We start from the raw sequence: 7,962 nt of genomic DNA on the forward strand, positions 1-7,962 counted from the left end.
TGAACTGAATAAGGTCCAAAGTTTGTGGCCCTCAGTTCAAAGTAATTTTTTTTCTTAATATGGCGTCCAAGGGAAAAGTTTGTCCTCCCTGCTGTAAATCATACCGCGGCATCAGTGCTTAGTCCTCACAGGTATAAAATACAAACAGGCATCTCAGCCGGACTGACACCACTTCCTGCATGTAGAATGTCACATACGGGTGACCCTTCCTGTGTGGTACCCAGACAAGCTGTCAGGCGGCGTGCATGAACATGCCCCTGTGTATAAGGACATGATGACATATTGGCCGAATAACAGAGCAACCAAAATAAATGTACAAACAAACCCATGGACTCCCCAAGGCCTCTGAGAGAATGAGGCTACGGCCATACTAACCATGGCGTAAAGCCCTTCGCTCCACTACCAATGTCATGTCTGACCCAGTGATACTCTGCATACGCTCTCTATGAATCCCTAATGTTTGTGCGTGTATCGCACATGGGACCTTATTCAGGCCCGTTTGCGCGGCCACGTGCATCCGGCAGGGCCGATGATTTCTCTATGCGCATGTGCAAACCTTAGATCTGCGTGCACGTTCCACATCATTCGATGGTTTATGACCATTGAATTATGTGGGTGTTCCCCCGCAGGCTGCGAATGGATGTTTATGTAAAACATCCATTCACATTCCGTGCGCACGTACGCGCAGTGCGAATGGTGGGCCGGCGTACCACCATTCGCAAGACTGGATCTCGTTGACTCGCAAGGATGCAAATTCGCCAGGATAACCTCCATTGTTGCGTTATGCAGCTTTAACACGCCTAAGGCCCTCCCACAATCTCCCATTGGCTAGTTTCACAGGGGGCGGGCTTCGGAGTGTGTGATGCCTTATACTGATTCCCAGGTTCACTGAATTACGCCGCCAGATACACTCAATGCATTAAAATCCACAGGGGAAGCAGCCTGCAATTACAGCTGCCGGTAATAACAATATCGAAACAATGTGTAAAAAATGATATTCCTCATGTTCTCTCACTCTCTCATGATTCACTTATGGTACAGACACTTTGAAGCTCCGCCCCATGTTCTGATTGGCCTACGAGAAAATAAATGACCATTGATAGGCAAAACTATTGATGGTCATCCAACACATAGTACTTCACTATCGATGTCTGGTTCCAGTATCACCATCAATGGTAACCACATCGATGGCCATACCTACCACATTACCGCTCCCAATCGGAATCCACGTGAATGTTAAGTAGAAGAGAAAATCAATGTAAATCTTTCGATGTGCATCGTCAACCTTTTGCATGTGACATTTTGTCAATGTTTACCTTTCCACTGTCGATAAAGATATTGTCTATGTTTCAACCGGATACCCATCACTCTACCATAGCTCCAAGCAGTAGCGGGAAAGGGGTTATTTCTGCCGTTCCTTTTTTAATGGCATTACAAAGCAGGGATGAGACCACTGACGGCACCAGAAGGACCACGCAGGGCCGGCGCCACCACTAAGCAGCTTTAGGCATTTGCCTCAGGCCACTGGAGGGCGGAAGATGGAGCAGGTGTCCCCCCCCCCTTGATGATATGGAGGTGAGCGGTAACTCTCTCCCCCCCGTAGAGCAACTTCGCGGCCGCCTGGGACCATGCACCACTGATGGTGTAATGATTAGCTTTACTGCCTCACAGCGCTGAGGTCATGGGTTCTATTCCCACCATGGCTCTAACTGTGTGGAGTTTGTATATTCTCCCCATACTTGTGTGGGTTTCCTCCGGGTATTGCAGTTTCCTCCCACAATCCAAAAATATACTGGCAGGCTAATTGGCTCCCAACAAATTAACCCTAGAATGTCTGTGTGTGCGTGTACATGTGGTAGGGAATATAGATTGTAAGCTTTGCCGGGGCAGGCTGATGTGAATGTTCAAATATTCTCTGTACAGCGCTGCAGAATATGTGTGCGCTATATAAGAAACCGGTAATAAATAAATATAATATGTGTGCACTGCATCTAGAACTATTTCACAATAAATAATAAAAGTGCATCTCATGTTCCAATGTTTTTGGACGACTTCAAGCAGTAAAATAATTAGATAAAATGCATTGTAATGGAATAATAAAGACGACGGCTCCAGCTGGCAGACCGTTGGTTTTTGTGTATAAAGTACAAGTTCTTTATTTGAAAAGAAAATTGACTCGATCACCAGATAGGACTTTTTTTTCCGTAAATATATCAGCAGTTATTTCAACACAGAAAACATAAACTTCCCATTTGCTTTTAGTAATGTACGAAAATGTTAGAATCCTGTAATCCAATCCCAGCTGAGTGATGCTGAGGGTTCAAACGATTAAAGAGCTCAACGTTCTCTATCCACACTTATCGCAGCGGTATTGAATGTTGCACATCAGTCATTTATTAGTGGAAGGGTTCAACAATCGCTACAGTATGTCAACAGTGACAATAGGCCAGATTCATTAAAGAAAAAAAACAAGTCATTTTGTGTCACCCCACCCAAATCTATTTCTCTCTGCACAAGTTGCAGCTGCCCCACACCTACTTTCCTGGAAGCTGCGGAAACCACTTGATTTTTCGGCTATCCCCCGCAGCCCTGGAAAGAAGAATGCTTCTCACCCACATTCTTAGTGAAGTTTGCAGGATGGAGAGTTGATGTCTTAATAAGTCAGTGTGCATTGAAGGGGCGGTGGCTAGATAAAGCAAATTGCATAATTTAGCTCCACCCCTTTATACAGATCCGCTAACTGTGACAATTTGCTGCTATGGGGGCAGGGCCTTATGATGCAAGAACCAGGATGACCCCTGAACTTTGCAGCTGCAGCTCCACTTTGAGATTTTTTGCTACTTGGAAAATGAACAAAGGCTGTCGTACACATGCGGTAAGAAGTTCTATATAGGTTACCGGTGCTAATGGGAGATTCCTGCTGCAGTCCCTCCCACATACATGCAAGCCGTACTTAATATTTGTGGCGAACTACCAAAAACTGGTGTTTCCGGGGAATTAGCAGCAAACATTAAATGATAAATAGGCCCCATAGATGTTGGAGTCAGTTCCTCACCAAAGAAAATGTCTCGTTATTGGACGTGATACTTTGTTATTTTACCAGACTGACACAATGAAGCGAACCGTGATGTTTCTTCAGACTTCTTATCATCTGCTGATGTCATTTCCTGTGGTAACATGTCATTTCCTGTTCCGCAATACAGTAATTGACCGTCTGATCTCCCACCATACCATCAGTCAATCTCTCTAAAATATAAGCACATAGGGCAGGCATGTCCAAACTATGGCCCTCCAGCTGTTCTGAAACTACAAGCCCCATCATGCCTTGCCACAGTTTTGCTATTAGGGAATGCTGCAACTATGGCAAGGCATGTTGGGATGTGTAGTTTCACAACAGCTGGAGGGCCATAGTTTGGACATGCCTGACATAGGGGGCTATTGACAACTGATCCTCTTTATCCATATCTATTTTTATACATTTTCCCAGCTTCGTGATAGATTTCCCCCATACCGGTCTGTTAATTAATAATTGTCTAACTAAAATGAGGGCAGTATGGTAACATGGTAGTCAGCATCGCTGCCTCACGGTGCTTCGGCAAAATCCAACCAGGACCCTCTCTATATGGATTTTTTTTCTTGTGAGGGCAGCTCCCATTGCGGCAGTCATGTGTGTAAATAAAGCAAGCAACTGGGTAATACCATTCTGTACTCCGGGTGTGGGGGAGGGGGGTTATACCAACGCTTCTTGTCATGTTGCAACAAATGTTTCATGCTGACAAAACAGTTGGAGACTGACACATTATCCGTTAATCATTTAAAGTTATTATGTCACAGATACAATTGCGAAATTTGTCTGGAAAATCCCTTAGAAGGTTAGAGGACATATTTCTGCACCCTAAATGTTCTCCCAATTTAAAATGTTGTTTATTAAATAACAAAAAACTATGTAGTTATAATATGAAGCCTGAAAAAGAGCCCTTTGCTCAGTCTTGCCTACCCTCCCGGACCGGTGGTAGGCTCTCGAAAATCCGGTGGCGCTATTGGCCTCCCTGAAAGGTGGTCATGTCTGCATAAGAACCCCATCCCCCCCCCCCCGGACCCACACAACCACCTTTTGGAGCTGAGACAAATACAAGCAATTATGGTGCTTCTGGGAGGGGGTGGGGCTACACTGACGCAGATTGAGTAATTTAGCATCATGTTGGCCCCATCTTTACACTCTTGCATTCTCTAATGCTCCAATAAACTCAGAAGAAATAGCCAGAGTTGTAACTAGACATTTGGGTGCCCTGTGCCAGAAACAGAATTGATGCCCCTCACCATCCTCACTTTTGCTAATAAAGACATAAGGCGCATGCCCTTGTGGGGAAGGGGCATAACAAAACAATTCCCAGAGAAAGCACAGCCTTTCTATGATGCACCTTCCCAATGTTTGATAGATAGGTACTGCCATACTCCAAATTCAAACCCATAACATGTTGCATTTCAGCCCAACACACTACTCATTGAGTTATTTTATGCTGCATAAATACTAAGGAATTTCTAACTATTTGAAACTGCTTGTACTTTGTAAAAAATAATCAGTCTTGCAATTGAGCAGATCTATATAGTGTGTTGCCGCTCATCCAATCCCTTGCAGCCACACACTACATACAGCTGCTTAGCTGCAATGCTATATATTTTTAACAATGTGCAAAGTGAGCATCAAATAGTTACAATTCTCAAGCTTTCTATACAAGGGCGGATAGCTCAATGAGCAGAGTGTCTGACTGTAATGCCACAGGTGACGGGTTCGAATTCTGGGTATGTCAGCATCTTGAAATGTAATAAAGGATAGTGTGGCTGAATACAAAAAGGTCTCTCAAGTTAAGTTTAAGAATGTTGTATAGGTACTAGCGACATCGGGGAAGGAGACAGGGGACGTCAAACAGAGCCTCAAAGAGGAGGGAACAGTACTAGTGTAAGAAATGAATAGATAATTGATAAGTGCCACCAACAGTAGGGATGGCCATCAACCATCGTTGATTTAAAATCATCGATGGTTTATGGCCGATGTCAAATAATTTTGCCATTGATGTGGGCGAACCAGATGGTTTCCCTACATCGATGGCAAAGGAGAACCAATGGTTCTTTTTAAGGTGCCGGGACACGGAGCATAGCTCCGCCTCCGACACCCGGAAATCCCACCCCCGGGCTTTGATTGGCCCAAGGGCCATTCAGTCAGAAATAATGGATGACCATCGATAGCTAAAACTATCAATGGTCAGATAGTTCACTACTAACGATGGCTGGGTGCAGAATCGCCATCGATGGCAACCATCGATGGCGTCTGCACCGATGGCCATCCCTAACAACAGCACCCTCTACCCATCAGCGCTGTGTGCGGTGGCCTAACCTGGGTTCTGTTCTTTTCATTTTTCCTTAAAACAAACATTTGAAATAATCCGTTCAATGTCTCCCTGATAAAATGGGCCCTGTCAATCAAAATGTGGCCACACTGAAATGTTATCGGGTTGTGAGGTCGCTGGGCTGTGCGATTAGCCAGCGATAATCAGTGTACTCAGTGTTGCGGATTGTGGTTTCTGACCCATTTCTAAGCATTAATCCTGGAAGTTATTGCATCTGACTTTGGCCCTTAGTTGGCACAAAAACTGTTTGTGCACAAAAGCTTCCCAAATCCTCCGCAGTGACCAGGCCTGTCCGTCAGCAGCTCACAAGCATCACTGCACACTGTGTCATTTAGCCAGGAAAGTCCTGATCAAATTGCAGGCTTTGAACCGGTCCCTTCCTCTTCCTGACTATGTAAATGAGGTCAGCTGCCTCCAGAGGTAATTAAGTAGCCAAATATATCTCCTGGTAGATCAACAGAAATATATCCGCCGTCACTGCATCGCTTTGTGTCATCTTTGGAGATGCTTTTTTTGTTCCTCTCGTAAATATTTGAAATGAGCACCGGTATGTTGTGTAAGCTCTCATTGCAATGTAAGCTCTCACGAGCAGGGCCCTCTCTCTTCATGTGCTTTTCTTAGAATATGCCTCTTCCACCCTCTGATAATTGCATCAGTGTCCTGTCCCCGAATGAACTGTCTTTATTTACCATGTACTAGTGCTAATCTATGTATTATCAGGTGCTTTGGAACCTTTGTGGCGCCATATAAATAAACGATATTAAGAATAATAATATGGACATTCTCTAAATAATAAGTCTAGACTGACTTTTATTTCTGAGGACGATGGGCTAAAAGGGGGAGGGCCACTGACGTCATGTCATGTGACGTCAGCCACCCACCCCGAGCAGACATCGAGCAGGCACCGACTCATCTGACACCCATAAAACGCTGGGTGGTCCCTTGCTACCATAGTAATCCGCACGCCAGTTATATCTAACAACTTTGTGGCTCTTTAAATTCCACAGTCCATGAATGATCTTTAGTTTCCTCTTGCAGATACTTATTTCTATGAGAATCACAATAGGTGTAATCTCTGTAAAAAACATTTATACCACCGTGACTACATTTAATTATAAACAAGGTCTTACGTCCTCAACACTGCGTCGAGATCATGCCATTATTTTAATACCGAAAATGGATTCAGTTCAGTGGCATAACTTCATGTCATTTTCCCGGAGGCAAGATAGATTTTCGACCCCCCCCCCCCCCCAAAAAAAAAAAAAATGGGGCTGCTATAAGGGACTTATTTTTACCTGAGCCTTGCAGAAGAGAAGAAGGCTGCAGCGGCTGAGCAGCATGTTCTTCTTCATGTGTGGCGTTTGTGTGTGCCACTGCCTTCCCAGGCATCCTCCCCCGCCCGCACTACCTCCCTGCAGCCTGCGCGCTGTCCTGTCCAGGCTGCAGGACCAAGTTCCATTAGACAGCGCCGGAAGTTCAGCGCTGCTAGCTGTCTGTCACTGTCTGTGTGCAGTCAGCTGCGATGCGGATCCAGGAATAAACACCCGATCCGCAGCGGGTAAGTGGAGGTGGGGCGTGAGTTCACTTCTCAGGGGGACCCAGGGATACTTGCCCTCCAGACAGCCAGCCGACTCTGGATGAGACAATGGAGCAGGGTTGCCTACCTGACCCTCTCCATTAGGGAGAAAATGCTCTGTTCCTGGACTTCCGTGGTAATGTATGATTGCCATCACCTGTGGTGAAACACCTTTCTTATCACTTACCTAGCTACCCACAGGTGATGGCAATCATACATTACCAGGGAAGCCCAGGAACAGAGCATTTTCTCCCTGAAGGAGAGAGTCAGGTAGGCAACCATGCAATGGAGTCGAGTGGAAGTGCCCCCGCCAGGGCCTTGCGCCCGGCGGCTGGAGCCTCCATTGCCTCCCAGAGTTCCGCCACTGATTCAGTTGGTGATCTCTAGCATATAAACCATAACCGTCATTTACATGGTTGGAAACAGGAAATCAAGTGAATGAATGAATGACAAGAAAATAACTTATACCCCCTGTGCACTGGTTATTGCACGTGAACCCAGAATTTTTGTCAGTGGAGACGGCTCAACCCAGGTCCAGTAACCCAGGAATCCAACCTAGCTAGCTTGTAGGCAAGGACCCAGGTCACGGCACATTTTTAATAAGTAATTCACTTCTATACAACCCGGGACCTGTTTACTGCATGACAAGTGACATCACTGCCCGGCAATACAGAGGCACTTCAATAGAGGAAGGGTGCTGTGTGCAGCTCCGATTGGGACCCCTCCCTTCTGGCAGTAGACTCTGGTATTGTGGGAGAGTATTGAGCACATGCACAGGATTCCGGGAAAACAGGCAGAAAGGGAATGGACTGCAGTAAATGTGGCTTCAGATTGAATTTACCTTCTGTTTAATAAGTAGCCTCATTCAATATACTGTATAAGCCACATAATAGCAATTACCAACAGTCTGGTGTAATTTGAAATGTGGGTACTATTGTGTGACCACGCTCCTACCTTGTGATACCACACCCCTTTTTT

This window comes from Crinia signifera, chromosome 5 (genome assembly GCF_055691185.1).
Source record: "Crinia signifera chromosome 5, ASM5569118v1, whole genome shotgun sequence".
NCBI classification, from domain to species: Eukaryota; Metazoa; Chordata; class Amphibia; order Anura; family Myobatrachidae; genus Crinia; species Crinia signifera.